General features: G+C 48.5%; 1 protein-coding gene and 1 long non-coding RNA gene across 17 annotated transcripts in view; one reads left to right on the plus strand and one right to left on the minus strand.

Annotated features, from left to right (window-relative positions):
• Trerf1 (transcriptional regulating factor 1) overlaps positions 1 to 15,774 on the minus strand; it is a 223,217-nt gene that overhangs the window by 146,887 nt on the left and 60,556 nt on the right. The window lies entirely within an intron of this gene.
• LOC127692172 (uncharacterized) lies at positions 2,069 to 4,417 on the plus strand. Its single transcript, XR_007979417.1, has 3 exons — positions 2,069 to 2,212; positions 2,785 to 2,906; positions 4,097 to 4,417. It is a non-coding gene; the product is annotated as an uncharacterized LOC127692172 (long non-coding RNA).

The raw sequence follows: 15,774 nt of genomic DNA on the forward strand, positions 1-15,774 counted from the left end.
TTAAAAAGCCTTACATGTACACATGCGCATCTGAAGGTGTTTTTGTGCATGTGAATGCAGGTACCCTCAGAGGCCAATGCCATGCTAAGCAAGGGGTGTGTCATCTGAGCTGCAGCCGGTCTCTAAACAGGTTCGTGAGGGATGAGGGATCTGTTTTATTCATCAAAAGACTAAACGATTCTTGGTTCCTTCTATTATTTATTTAGTACATGTGTGTGTGAGAAAGAGCCTTTGTGAGTTTATCTCCTTTCCTTTATTTATTTATTTATTTATTTATTTATTTATTTATTTATTTATTTATTTATATTTGATTGTTCTTCAGGATAGGGTGTGTGTGTGTGTGTGTGTGTGTGTATGTGTGTGTGTGTGTGTGTGTGTGTAGCCTTGGCTGTCCTAGAACTAGCTCTGTAAACCAGGCTGGCCTTGAACTCACAGAGATTCACCTCCCTCTGCCTCCCAAGTACTGGATTAAAGGTGTGTGCCACCACCACCTGACCCCTTTATTTAGTATGTACATGCATGGGGGCCTTTGTGTGTGTGTGTGTGTGTCTGTACCTTGTGTGTACCTTGTGTGTGCAGGAGCCTTCAAGGCTGGAGGAAAATGTCTGATCCCTAGAAACTGGAGGGTGGTTATGAGCCATCATGTGGGCATTAGGAACCAAACCAGGGTCCTCTGCAAGAGCAGTCAGTGCTCTTAACTGACAAGTGATCTAGAGAGATGGTGGCTCCAGAAGAATAGAAACAAGTTCCTTCAGCATCCTTGGGGCAGTTGAGATAGTACAACTATCCATCTCTACACTGCTCCAAACACTAGGTGGCTCAGGCAGTAGCCCTGAGTCAAACAGACCATGAGAGATACAGCCCAAAGCCCTTCTGAGGGAGCTTGTAGTGACTGAAAACCCATGTCCAGTGTCTCCAGGGTCCTGCTAGCACAAGAAAGGAACAGTAAGCTCAAATTGGCATCACAAACATGTACCTGCACGGTCTCGAGGGGCTTGATGTAATTCTGTCCCTGTCTTCAAAGTCAGCCTTTGTATTTTTAAAAATGGGGCCCCACATTTGCATTTCCATCATTGGGTCCCACAAACTGTGAAGCTAGTTCTGAACAAGAGGCAAGGGTGAGGGAAGAGGAGAGAAAGAAACCTCTTCCTAAAGCTGATGGGGATGTGGCTGTCCCACCATGGACCAGGCCAGGGACTGCAACAGGGGTGGACACAGATTAAGTGGAGACAGGGCACGGTGCTACAGCAATGCTCAAAACCAAACCCAAACTGACCTAGACCACATCCCCTACCCTAGAGGTCGACCAGTTGGCCTATAATGCTTCCGTGAAAGAGGCAGACAAGATGAGAGTTGGCTGGATAAATTCATGTGATACAGACTCAGACTGCAGGGTATGGGGTTGTGGAGTGTGGCAGCATGTCAAACTGAAACTCTTTTGATCTTATGATTGTTTATAGGTTCAGACCAAGATGAAAGAAGGAAGGGAAGAAAGAAAGAAAGAAAGAAAGAAAGAAAGAAAGAAAGAAAGAAAGAAAGAAAGAAAGAAAGAAAGAAAGAAAGAAAGAAAGAAAGAAAGAAAGTCCCCATGTTAACTTGCCCTGAAAACACTAGTCAACCTTTACTATCTGATCAAGCTGTCACCTTTATTTCCAACCTATCAAGGATACTATTCTCTCACCCAAACCCTGATCCTCCATCCAAAGAGAACCATGATTCTAAAATATGGCCTTCTCCAGGGATGGCAGGACCAGAAAGGACCTTGGGAACCATCAGGTTTCAGACTCTTGTCCTTTTGGGGAAGATCCTCCTAAAGCTATCAATATGGCTTCCAAGGAACTTTGATACCTCCCTCCCCCACCCCACAACCTGGTTCAATTCTCATTTCATAAATGAGGAAGCTGAGAATATAACAGGGGAAGTAACTGGTCAACGCCGCCCCCAAATGGGGGCAGATTCAGAACCCGGAAACTTTCAGCTTCCCCTCCTGACCTCTCAATTTCAGGAGAACAAACACATTCAGGTATTCACTATATACCTCCCAGCTCTACCACACACAGAGAGACAGTACAGTTTTCCTTACATCTTTGGCTCAGGTCTTCTGTCCTTTTCTTTGTCTTCCAGAAAAAATGAAATCTGGTTTCATGGATGGATTTTAAATCTATGGACCTGGTGCAAAGCCTTCAGCACATTCCCTTCAACCTATCATTTGGTAAGGTAAAGCCAAAAGTCAAGTTGTGGGCCTTTGTGAGGCCTCGATGCTTACAAACACTGCATTTTCTTTCTTTCTTAAAATTGTGTTTATTTAACTTGGTGTGCCCTAGGAGGCCATAAAGGGTTAGGATCCCCTGGAGCTGGGGGACGGACAGCTATAACTTGTCATGAGGGTGCTGGGAATTGAACCCAGGTCCTTTGGAAGAACAGTCAGTGCCCTTAACAGCTGAGCCATCTCCCCAGCCCCAGCACAGACTCTTCTGAATGACTGGTTTAGCCCTAGGTTTTTCACTTACAGGTGAGGCCCATACAAGTGGACAGAGCTCAGGTCAGACAGGGAACATTCCCACTCCACCACACCAGAAAGATGGAGCCAGAGCTCTGGGATTACAGACTGTGAGCCACTTCCAGCTCTGTGATACTGGGGATTAATCCCAGTGCTTCAGAGCATGCTGGGAAAGTGCTCTACCCATGCTGGGGTTCCTTGTAGTTCAATGTGTGATTATTATTCCTCCCTTCCTTCTGTTTCTCCCTCCCTCCCTCTCTTCTCTTTTTCCTTTGAACAAATAGGAACTGAGCATCTATTGTGTCTCAGGAATGATTTGGATGCTGGACAAGCAGCAGTGAGAACACACTTCAGTGTTTCTGACTTACAAGGAGGAGACATACTGGATAAATGAATATACAGCAAGGTGTGTGGTTATAAACATGCTAGAGAAGATGACACAGTGGTGGAGGGGCAGAGAACGGCTCAGAAGGAACGGACCTAGTCCTAGAGGGTCAAGGGAGGAATCTCAAAAGGAAGTGTGGGACATCCGGGATGGGGTAGGGTGAGAGAATATTCCAGACAAAACAAACAGCAAGTGCAAAGGTCCTGAGGCAGGATCATCAGTCTCTAGTGTGCTCTGAGGAGTGAGGGCAATGCCTGGTTATGGATGCAGGAGAAGACGGGATGGAGGTGGGAGCCAGAGTCGGCGAGTCCTGAAGTTATGGCAGTGTTTGGCCTTTATTCCAGGCATGGAGCATGCAGGGGAGTAAGTAACTTGGCTTAGCAAGTCACACAACTTCCCCGACCACTGTCATCACCAGGCAGCCTGTGCTGAGCAGTAAGGGGAACCAGGTTTAGGAGCCAGGCCCTGAGCTCAGTATGGCCTCTCAGCATTACTGAGAAAAACCTTCCCCTTCTCTGAATCCCCAGAGTCTCCTCTGTGAAATGGGAACATCATGCTGGGTGGAGTCTAATGTCCTTTCTACAAGATTTGTACATTCTGACCTTGACAATGAGAGACCCAAAGCATCTGTCCCCCTTTGATCCAGGAAAAGGCAAAGGAACAGCGGCCACATTTCTGAAGCTCCCCCACCACCACCACGCTCTTCCCCATGCTTACCCGACTCCAAATCATCTTCTCACAGCTCTCTAGGATGAAGAGCCCAGCCAAAGAATCGGCCTCAGTTACAAATGCTAAAGACGACCAGTGACAGGGCCAGTGACAGGGCCTGCAAGGTGGCTCAGCTCGCTGCCTCAGCTGATGGCCCCACCTCTACAACTGGTTCCCACAAGTTGCCCTCTGGTTACCACACACACATCATGACATATGGCTACACACACACACACACACACACACACACGCACACAACACACAGAGGCATGCACACAACACACAGGCATGCACACAACACATACTGTTTAAATACTTTTTTATGGTTCTGAAGACCTACCATTAAAGAGAGTACATACTTCACACACGTCAGGATGGAGTGCAGCCTGCAGAAGCCAAACCATCGGGTGCTCTGAGCCTTCACCTCTCTGTGCTCTCCCCAGATCCTATACTTCCCTCAATGACTGCTTTTTCTTTTTTCTTTTCTTTTCTTTTGTATTTAGTCTTTTTCAAGACGGGGTCTCAGCTACATAGTGAACTGAAACTCACTCTACAGACGAGGCTGGCCTTGAACTCACAGAGATCTGCCTGCCTCTGCCTCCCAAGTGCTCTCCTGGCTGTAAGAATTGCTCCTTCTGGGGCTGGAGAGATGGTTCAGTGGTTAAGAGCACTCACTGCTCTTCCAGAGGTCCTGAGTTCAAATCCCAGCACCCACATGGTGGCTCACAACCATCTGTAATGGGATCTGATGCCCTCTTCTGGTGTGTCTGAAGACAGCTACAGTGTACTCATAAATAAAATAAATAAATAAATAAAAAACTACAGTAAGGTTAATTTCTGTTTAAAAAAAAAAAAGAATTGCTCCTTCTGCCTGCTTCCTTGAGGGCCCTGTCTTGGATCAGATGGCGTTGGAAGGAAGGAAGGCTCAACACTCCTCCTTCCCAGTCAGCCTGGGAGCTCCTGAGAATATGGACCCATTAAACTACGAGAGCATCAGAAGTCTCTTCCTAGGCCCAAGCCATCAGACTGAGTCTCTCTCAGGAGAACTTTGTCTTTCACTCCAATGGGGAGCTCCCCAAGACAGACTGTGGGTCCCTACAGCAGGGGTCTTGCCCATCCTTTGGCCTAGAAGCATCCTGAAGATGGGGTTTATCTGCCTCACTCCCTGCGCCCCACAGCCTTCTCTATTTTTAGCAGTTTCTTTAAACAGTTTCTTTAAACAGGGCAGAGTGAAACTCTTAGATGGAACCGCCCACCCAGGCACCCTGACATCCCTAGCCACCGAATCAGCCATGAAAATGAAATCTGAACCTCTCTACTGAATGAAAAGAGAGTCAGAAGTCAGCTTGGCCCAGCATCTTCTTAGAGACTGGTTGGGTCCAGCCCAAAGGCTGCCCTCAATTTACAAACCCTCCTCTGTGTTACAGGGGCTGAGGAAGCTGAGGTGCACCAAGGGACCGAGAGCAGGGACCACACTGGGTGCCATGCCGGCCCAGGCACTGCTGTGTTTTGGCTTCTGTGCTGAGGAGAGGACTCACATGGGCTGCAGCCCTCAGCAGCAACAGTGGTGAGGGGTGTGTGTGTGCAAAGCTTAGCACTGGGGCTGGAGGCTGGCTCAGCTCGCATCTGCTGCCTCAGGTGAGACATGAACCTTACCCCAGACAGGGAGAGGAGGAGTAGGAAGGCTGGGCAAGGCCAGCAGGCTCCTCTGGAACCCAGCTTCTACCACAGAACTGCAGAGGGGCGTCAGGGCGGGGACTTCCAATGTCTGCCACTGCTTGGTGGCTTCCTCATTAGCTCACCTTCAGACCAGAGAGCGTAGCCTCTCCACAGCCCACATGGGGAGCAGTGGCCATTTCAGCCAGGAGTGGGTCTTTTAAACATCCACTGTCAGCCCCCACTTCTCCTAAACTGGAGAAAGCCTTGGAGATTTCTGCTGCTTCCTACTGGCAACCCAGGTTGAATGTGGAACGCGACCTTCCCTCGAAGTCTAGAGGGCTTGGGAAATTGTGTAGTTGAGCCTTGGCTAGAGACCAGCAGGGTCCCGTTGCACCCAGGAGCTGGGGCACACTGAAAATGCCACCTGTGGGCTGAGGAGATAGCTCAGGGGTTAAGGGCATTTGCTGTTCTTGTGGAGAACCGGGTTCGATTCCCAGCACCCTCATGGCAGCTCACAATTTTCTTTCACTCTAGTTCCAGGGGATCTGAAAGCCTCTTCTGGCTTCTGAGGATCAGGCACACATGTGCTGCACTCATATACACAAAACTGAAATCCCCATATGCATTAAATAATATATATATATTATATTTTATTTATAAATATAAACATATATTTATTTATGTGTGTATACACACACACACACATCGAAAGGTATTCTCGGATATTTAGTATCCTTAGGGAAAGGCTGGCCCTAAAACTTCTGACCAAAGATGTGAGGCCAAAAGAAACCCAACAAGGACGCAGGAGTCCGAGGAACAGACGACCACCGACAGGGTTGGTCCACCATTGTCCACACAGTGAGAGCCAGCACTCCTTCAGTAGGGAGCTGGACATGAGTTCAGTCTTCCCACAGCTCCTTCTGCCTCCACAACTGGCATTAAGTTACAAGTAAGTCAGCTGATCCCTGTGGGACGCTAAAGAACGCAAATCCAAAATGTCTGGCAATGCACAGCAACAGCGGCTCCATGAATCGGACGTTTATTGAGCTCAGGGCATCTCAGGTGTGGGTACCGGTGCTTCGGCCTCACTCTTGTATCCACAAGAGTGTTTGGCAGCACCGGCCTCTACTCATTCAACACCAGTAACACTTCTTCCCCCTCCCCCAGAGGTGACAGTCAAGGGGTTACTTGACAATAACCAATGCCACCCCTCCAAGGTTCGAGAAGACTCTCCGTTGAGAACCACTGCTTAAAGTTTAGACATCCGAGGAGACATGTTGAAAAATAATAACTGACATATTGTTTAAAAATATGAGCATCTAATTCCCCCTGTCTCTTTGGACACCATGATTTTGCAAACTCAGTGTGTAGCTGCCACACTTCGGCTTATTCATCTTCCTAAACGCAAATGCTCAGTGCCTGGAGCCCTTCAGTGATTCCCCCACTTTCCCAGTCGCGCTGTGGCCCACATTCTGACCTGCCCATCTGCGCATGCGCCACACACCTCCAGGTATTGGCTGCCTGAGTCCAGCGCTTCCAGCTCTGAAGAATTGCAAGGTTGAAGCAGGCTACGCCAGGATGGATATACCAGGAGAGCAGATCCATTCTCATTACCAGCATGGTGGGGCCGTTATACACTCCATAACACTTCTCAGTGTGCTTTAAAGTACATACATTGTGCCAAACATAGAAAAAGGTCAGAGGTACCGAATCTAAAAGTCTTGGAAAGATCCACGACCCAGCAGAAGAATGAGCAGACAGGAGCTCTGAGGCAAGAAACACAACTGGACCCTGGACTTGTGAAAAGATACTCCACCATCCCATCCGACCCCACCAGGAAAGAAATGCAAATGAGAACAGACACCAATGCCTATCCTGCAGGGTGGCAAAGATCAAAGGGTATGGTAAGCCCGCGCTGGTAAGGCTGTCTCATTCACAGACAGAACTCACTACTACGGGCTACTTGAAAGGTTCTTTTCAATGCCTGCAGACATCCCAAACGTGGACAGGTGTCTGCCAGGGATTCTAGACACGTATCCTGCAGAAACAGCCCCACCTCTGAAAAATGGTGCAATATAAGGTTTAATGATGACCAAAGAAAGGACATAAGCTAGATGCTCGCCACTGGGGGACGGTTTCATCAACGGTCTTTATTCTACAAGAGGGGATGTGAGGAACAGGATGGCGCCAAGTGGGTGCGATCGGCTGAAAAGCCCTGTGTATTTATACAAGCATGTATGCCCATAAGTTACTATTCCAGAGACACACAAAAAAGGCTCACAATAGTGGTTGCTTCTTGAGAGAAGGGCTATGTAACAAGAATTATTTACCTCATGTTAGATACACGCAGACTTTACGCTACCAACACTCGCTAGTCAAAGAATCCGTCAATAACAAAGGAGCTTAGAGAAGAAGACAGTCTCCAACCTTGTGCTGTTCTCGACAGCTGTGTGCAGGCACGCGCCATATGCTACAAGCTGCTTTCCATTAAATCCTTTATCCCCGCGAGTCTTCCCACCTGCCGGAGTTCAAATGGTCCAGGTGTTCAGTGCATGTGTCCAGATGCCTGTGTGTATACGAAGGTGTATGCACTAGGTGTGTCTGCCATTGTTTTTGTTTTTAGAACAGAGTCTCTCTCTGGCCTGGCGCTTGCCTGGTAGGCTAGCCTAGCTGGCCGTCGAGCGGCAGGGATCCTCCTGCCTCTGCCTCCACAGAACTGGGATTACAAATGTGCCCCACCAACCACTGCTTGTGTACATAGGGTCTGGGGATCAAACTCAGTCCTTTTACCAATTGAGATATCTTCCCAAACCCTAAGGCTTGTTTGTTTGTTTTTAATTCAAAAGCAGGACGTATTTGCCACATCCAAAGCATAAAAGAAGCCCACCAGCTCCCTTCTTCAACAGTGTTTTAAAGGCATTCAAACCTCAACACTATCTTGTCACTATCTGCATTCTGAAAGTCACCTAGATGGCCAGCCACCATCGCCCCACAGTTACAAGGACAGACAGGCAAAATCCCTTTAGAAGTTATTCTCAGGATCAACTGCCAGCAATGCAGGGACATCAGAGCTCTTAATAATGCCTCAAAGCACTGTTAACCAGCGTGGCGCATCACAGAATGGCCTGGACCCCAAAACTTCTCAGGAGCAGTTAAGAACCTGGAGCAGTCACCCAAGGGAACTCCCTGAGGCACTGCCTGCAGCAACATTTTAATGGCTTATTACCCAAGGGTGCCACCGACATCGCTTTCAACCCCACCCCACCGCCCCTGCCGCGTTGTCATAAAATAACCCTCATATTTTCAGCTGTAAATCAGCATTTGTCAAGCTCTAAATTGGGCCAAGGCAATATTTATTCATCAAAAGATAAATCTTCCCTGCCCCGTCATAACTCTGCTCCGTAATTTAGAATGCCATCACTCTTACCTGAAACCTTGTCAAAAGTGACCTGGAAGAGTCAGGCAGCGTGCAGTTGGCTGCGGCTAAGGGAACAGCCATAGCTCTTCTGTTTAGTTCTCTGTGTGGGGGAGTGGGGAGGTGGGGCCCTTCAAATGAGTCCTACCCAGGCTAGCAATTTGAACGCTCATTAACACCAGGTTGGGGATTGAGACAAGCTGATTCTCCCAGAGAAGCAAAGTCCTCTCCAGTGGGAAAAGATAGAGAGGCAAGAAAGATCGTAATAGGCGTTGTGGGCGCAAAATGCGAGGGTGGGGGGAAGGGTGGGGGAGCAGTGCATGAGGAGCCACAGGTCCATGGAGCAGGACAAGATGGGGAACCCACCCGAAAGAAGAGGTGACAGGCGTAATAATAAGTAAATGAATGAATGAATGAATGAACGACTGAACAAACAAATAAATAAATAAATAAATGGGGCTGGAGATGTGATTGGCTGGTGAAGGTTCTTGCTGCCAAGCCTGGCCAACCAAGGCTGCTGTGAAGCTGCCTGATAGCACTGGAAGCAGAGCAGTCAGGATTAAGGTTATAATTGATAATGGATTTGGAATTAATTCTTGGTCTCCACACACTGAGAACCCTTTCACGGTGGTGGAGGTGCTCACGACGCGCTCCCATTCAGTCTCCAGGCCTCCACACGGGGCCACACAGGGAGGATTGAGACAGCTTTGTTCTAGAACCTGGAAGGTCCGCTGAAAGGCCAACCCATCCCTGACAGGCATAATCTCTCCGCTTTGTGCGCCTTTCTGTGGGCGGGCCAGCTTGAGGAGGGGCAGAAATCAGCCCTCACTCAGTGTGGGCTGCAGCTGCTGCTGCTGCTTCTCACAGGTGGGGCCAGCCGCTGCCGGGTGGCCTCTGCCTCATTCCTCCACTCACCTGTGGTAGCTCCCTTACACACCCACCCACCCACCCAGCTTCACCTTTTACTACCAAGTCACCCCAATCCCACTTCCTCTGCACCGCTCCACAACCTCACGGCTCGATCAGGCGCAAGACCATGCTTGGGGCGGCCGTGTACTGGCGGTTAATGGCAAGGTGGGTTTCTAAGCCCCACACACACACACACACACACACACACACACGCACGCACGCATATACACATGCTATTAATTTCATGTTCAAATGCACGCTCCTTGTTCGTGGGCGTGTAAGGGAGGAAACTCCTCCCAAGTGGCAAACACTGCAGTCTTTACAGCACTAAACTAAACAAAGACGGATCGGAATTACTTTTTAATTTTTTTTTTTAAAGGCCAACTTCACATAGTCATGCTAGGTGCCGAATTTCTCACAAGAATTTTTACAACCACCCGATCAAGCTGCTCCCCGTGCCTTGTGAGTGTGCTTTGTGAGTGTGCTTTGTGAGTGTGCCTTGTGATTGTGCCTTGTAAGCTCTTGGTTATCTGGGCATTAAAGCCAAAGAGGGCGCCCGGGGCCCTAGCTCAGTCAGTACAGTGCTTGCTATGGGTTCAGTTCTCACCCCAGCGCTGCAAACCAGGGATGGTTGTGCACACCTGTAATCCTAGCTCTTGGGAGGTGGAGGCAGGAGGGTCAGAAGTTCAAGGTCATTGCTGGATTCATAGGGAGTTCAGACCAAACTGGGCTTTGTGAGACCCTGTCTAAAAAAAAATGAAAAATGAAAAAAATGAAAAAAGAAAAAAGAAAGAAAGGAAAAGGGAAGAAAGGAAAAGGAAAGAAAGAGAAAAGGCCACACTATTGGGAGATAACATGCCCTAGGAACAGAGGCAAAGGTAGTTGGAGGTTTGAGCCTTGGCTTTGTTGTGGAGTTTTTAAGCATTATTATCATTACATTTGTGTGTGCAGATATATGTGTGGATATGCAAGAGTGTGTGTATGTCCCTGTGTGTGTGTGTGTGTGTGTGTGTGTGTGTGTGTGTGTGTGTAACAATGCATGTGGAGGTCAAAGTACAGCTTTTGGGAGTCAGCTCTCGCCTTCTAGTCTGTGGGACCCTGAGGCTGGAACTGAGGTGACCAGGCTTGGTGACAAGTGTCTTTACATGCTCAGCTGGCTCTCCAACCCATCACTGTGGATTTAGAGAATAAAAAAAGCAAATGATTGTATTAAGATAGCATGAGAAGCATGTGGAAAATAATAAAGCCAGGCTAGACCATTTTCCATCTCTCTGTACTCGTCGATCGAGTGGTTAGGTGGTGCCCAAACCCCAAAATAGAAGAGCAAGAGTAATCTGTCCCTTGAGCACCTGTACAGCCTCGCTTCAGTACTGGCAGGCCTTTTATCAAGCGCATGCACACTGACCGTTGACCACAGCCAAGCACGGCTTCCAGTCACGCGAGCCAACTTCTCTGTAGCCTTGGTTCACTGAAACAAAACCAAAACTTGAGAAGTACACTCTACCTACCCTCCCCCGAGCTTCCCGTACTTCAGGAATGCCAAAAACAGGCACAGGGGCTCATGCCTGTAACCCCAGTGCTCAGAAGGTGAGAGGGGCTGTCTTGAGTTCAAGGTTAGTGTGAGCTACACAGTGAGTTCTTGGATAGCCTGGACTGTGGTATGAGAACCTGTCTGCAAACAAGAACACTTCTCAACAATGGTGACATTGCCAAAAGGGAGAGTAGCTTCAGGATGGGAGCCCTCAGGAGATGGGGATTGTTGGAAAAGCTCCCCAAATTAGCTCTTGGACATTACATAGCAGCTGAGAGCATGTTTTTTCAGTAGTAGGCACTGAACCCCAAGTTCTATACACGCTAGGCATGGGCTCTGCTGACAGAGCTGTGTCCTCAGCCCTCTGGCTTGGTTTTAAAAACTGTCAGGTTGGAACCTTGGAAACAGATTGACCAATCCAACTAAGAGTATCACCTAAACCTTCCGTGTCACCACTAAACAAAATCAGAGGAAAAAATAATAATCTTGGGGAAACAGAATTTTTTTTTTAGCGAAAACCTTACATTGTTCTTTAAAACAGCCTGCCCGGGTTCATTTGGTAGAACAAAGAGAGTTAACATGGACATCTTCAAAGCTGTGGCACAAAGAAGGCACGGCGGGAGCTATAGATTACCACCCAGGAATAAAAGTAATGAGTCAAGGTCAGATTGTGCTGTGGGCTAACCAGCTGGACCTATAACCTGGAGGCAGACTCCCCCAAATCCAGACACCTTAGAAACAGACAGACACTGCTGAACACAGAAGGCCATGTGGAGAGGAGGGACAACTCAGAAGTGAGCCACCAGGATGGCCACGCCATCGTTCCACACCACCGAACTTCACCGAACCACACGGCCTGTGCTGTAACAACACCCCCGTCATACCCGTGACGTAATATTGGGCCACTGGACCCACACAGAACGTGCCCAGCGAGACCAGCTCAAATCTCTTCCCTTCACACAACTCTATTGTATTCCAGCCATCGCTTAAACAGCATCAACAGCTTGAAGGGAAGCTATAAGAAGACAATCCGAGTGAATCTACACCTGGTTTTATCACGGTTATAACCACATAGCAAAACCACGCACGGCCCCTGGACGCCAAACTCAGTGTAAGCTAATCCACACTCAAATCAAATGTTTAATTTCTCCACTAATTTAGCTTTCTATCTAGCCAGCAAGCCACTCCTTCATAGTCGTGTATGGTGCAGTCTTCCCTGGCAAGCTGCCTTAAGGAGCCAGGAGTAGTTCTCCCCAGGAGGGGGACTGTTTCTTTAGGGTCCCCCCCCCCACCGAGTCGGTAGGAAATGAGAAACTAAGGTAGAGGCAAAGAAAGTGTGAGACAGAATTCCACTTTCTCCACCTGCTTCTGCATGGCTAACCTGCTGCAATTCTACACAGGAAGGTGTACAGAGGCTCAACTGTACTAACTGTGTCCCCCAAATCCTCAGATAAGAAAAACGGAGGAGGAGGAGACTGCTCCCTGGGATTTGCATAACCTCTGCAGGGGTGGAGTGTTTGAGGCTTCCCTAAAGCCAGATCCCCCTCACTGCTGATCTTCCCATAGGCCTCAGAAAAACAAAACCATTAGACACAAGCAAAAGCATCCACCTCAACAACCAGAGAAAACAGTACAATTTTTTTTAAAGAAAAAAATTTAAAAAGGTCATTTTGCTCTATTCTCTGAACAGACACCACCAGCTTTGTTCTGTCTCCCCCCCACTTCCTGCTGCTTTCTCCCTCCCCGCCCCCCCCATCACTTTGTACTTTTGAAGCCCGTGTGTCCGCCCAGGTTTCGCTCTAGGTTTCAGTGGGAGGGAGTGGGATGTGGCTGGATGTGTTCTGAGACACAGGACTGTACAAAAGACAGAAATCACTACGGCCCAACCGCCAGGAAAGTACACCCAAAATATCACAACCTCATGTCAACAGTGGGGGTTCTAGGAAAACACTTGTGGGTAAGGCTGACTTTGTGGGGAGCACGCTGTGTGGGCAATGGCCACTTAACCACTAACTAATACCGGGTAGCTTCAGACTGGCGGCCTGGAGGAGCCTGGTGGCCTGGAGGAGCCTCTCCATTAGAAGATGTGTGAGGCACTGGAAAGCTCTGTGAGGGGGACCCTGTCTATTCTCTACTTTAAAAGAGAGGAGCAAAAATGGACATCTGAGCGGATGTCATCTGCCTGCCCTTCATTCACAGGGGAGGGTGCTGAGGCTGAGAGCCTTGTCTCAGAGCTGGTTATAGCCAGACAGCACTGGGCCCCAGCTCGCTTGTCTTGCAGGGTGGGGCTTCTTAAGATCTTATCAAATTAACAAGAAGCAGATGCTTAATAATATCAGTTCGGGCGGGAGGGGGGTTGGGGAGACGGCTCAGTGGTGGAAGTGTTCGTTGCATGTACACAAGGACCTGAGTTCAGTCCCTGGCACCTCCACAGACACCGGATGGAGCGGCACAGGCCGGCAAGCCCTGCCCTGGGAAGACAGAGACAGGATCCTTGGGGCTTGCTGGACACCCAGTCTAGCTGCAGGTCAGTGAGACCTTCCTCTAAAACAAAAAGTGGAGACACAACTGAAGAAGATGCCAGATGTCAACCTCTAGCCTCCACAGTCACCACACACACACACACACACACACACACACACACACTAATATTGACTCAGCCTCACTGGACATTCGTTGCCCAGTTCAGAGAGTACACATATATTGCCAGATACCAGAACATTCCATCTTCCAGATGTGTGTTTTGGTAAACTCACCTGCCTGGCAATCAACTCTGGTTCCGGGCTACAGGTAACCCAGGTGTGCTTTCCAGAAGGCCAGCTTAGCATGCGACCAACATCTGCTGGGATTCCTTTCCAGGAAAAGCAACCCTGGGAGATAGGGTGGTGTTGTGCAAGGCGCAGGACTGAGAAGAGAGACCTGAACCTGCCCTTCTGTAACTGCGTCGGCTGGAGGCTTCCACGAGTCCTCCCTGCCTTCCTGCGCCCATGTGTGCAACTAGAGCATCCATCTCCAAGACTCTTGCTGGCCCTGAAGGTCTCTGATTCGAAACATAGGCGCTGCCCTCCACCATGGCTAACACAGGGCCCTGCCTTTCTGCCTGCTGCAGCTGCCAGCACATCTGCCAGGCATCGGGAATTTGTTACTAAGTTATCTTGTCTCACTCACTGGAAAGAACACTCTGTGAGGGCGAGGACATGCCGCAGACAGAGCTGCAACCAGCACAAGGTGAGGCTTTGACATCTGCAGAAGAGATGAAGGACTGAATCAATAATCTAAGACATGAAGGAATCAGGGAACTTGTGAATGAATGAATGAATGAATGAACGAACGAACTAACCAACGAGCCATCAATGATGTTCCTTAAAGCCAAGTTACTAAATTGAATCTTTAAGTTTCACATACTCTTCATTTATTAGAAAAGAGGGGTGGGGCCTTGGCTAAAAACACATCTTTATACAAACGGAACGAGGAACAAGGAAGGAAATGATTGTAAACTATTTTGGAGGCTGGTGAGTTGGCTCCATGGTTGAAGTGCTTGCTGCCAAACCCCAAGACCTGAGTTCAGTGCCCAGAATCCTCATGGTAGAAGGAGAGAACTTCCTTAGGTTGTCCTCTGACCTCAGCATGCCTGCTGTAGTGTCTCACGTGTCCACATAAATATACCATACCCAAATGCCCTGGGATTCTCTCTCTCTCTCTCTCTCTCTCTCTCTGTCTCTCTCTCTCTCTCTCTCATACACACACACACACACACACACACACACGTAATGAATACTTTTTTTAAAAAAATTCTCAGAATGTATCAAGCACTCAATAACTATTAAATTACAAACATTATTAGTCACTGACAGAATGGACTTACAGCTCCTTGACAATACCCTGGGCAGTTTCGAGCAAATCTCTAGACTTTGGCATATGTAAGGGCCTCTGTCAGGGGCAGGGTAGCAGTATGGGCTGCTTGGTGCGGTTTTCATGTGAAATCTTCAGCTCACTCATCCAAGTGTTACTCTGTGGGCCTCCAACAAAGCCAGCACACAAGCATAAGTTAACCCTTCAAAGCCCTAGCTCTGGCCCTGAGATCTCACTCAGGGGATGAATAAAAAGAAATGTCATGAAGGAGCCCCGTGTACCGTACGTCTACATTTCTCGTCATCATATTTGAGATAGAAACCTCACTTCTCCCTCGCCTCGTGGTGGTCAGTGGGTCTGACATAGGGAAACTGGTTGTCAACCAAAAAGAATGGTTTTGTTCTTATTCTGCCTTCTTGGGGCTTGAACTAGGATCCCCAGAGGGCCACAGTGACCTCTCCGGATACCCACAGCCCCTGGAGGAACACACCTGAAGGACTGGGTGAGGGACCGAAAGCAGAGTGGAAAGACAGAAGACAGAAGAAGCACAGAGCTTACCCCAGCTCACTGCAGAGAGCCAGGTCCAGGGACTTGAAGATCCAGATGCAGGCAGGGTACAACACACTCTGAGAGCCACACACCACTTAGTTCGGAGGACCCTGCTAGAGAATCTCCTTCCATTTATTTTATTTTTTGTATATGTGTTTTCCCCGTGTGTGTGTGTGTGTGTGTGTGTGTGTGTGTGTGTGTGTGTGTGTACAATATGTGTATCCATTGCCCATGGATGTCAAAAGAGGATGGAGGATTCCCTGGAC

This window comes from Apodemus sylvaticus, chromosome 9 (genome assembly GCF_947179515.1).
Source record: "Apodemus sylvaticus chromosome 9, mApoSyl1.1, whole genome shotgun sequence".
Classification (NCBI taxonomy): domain Eukaryota; kingdom Metazoa; phylum Chordata; class Mammalia; order Rodentia; family Muridae; genus Apodemus; species Apodemus sylvaticus.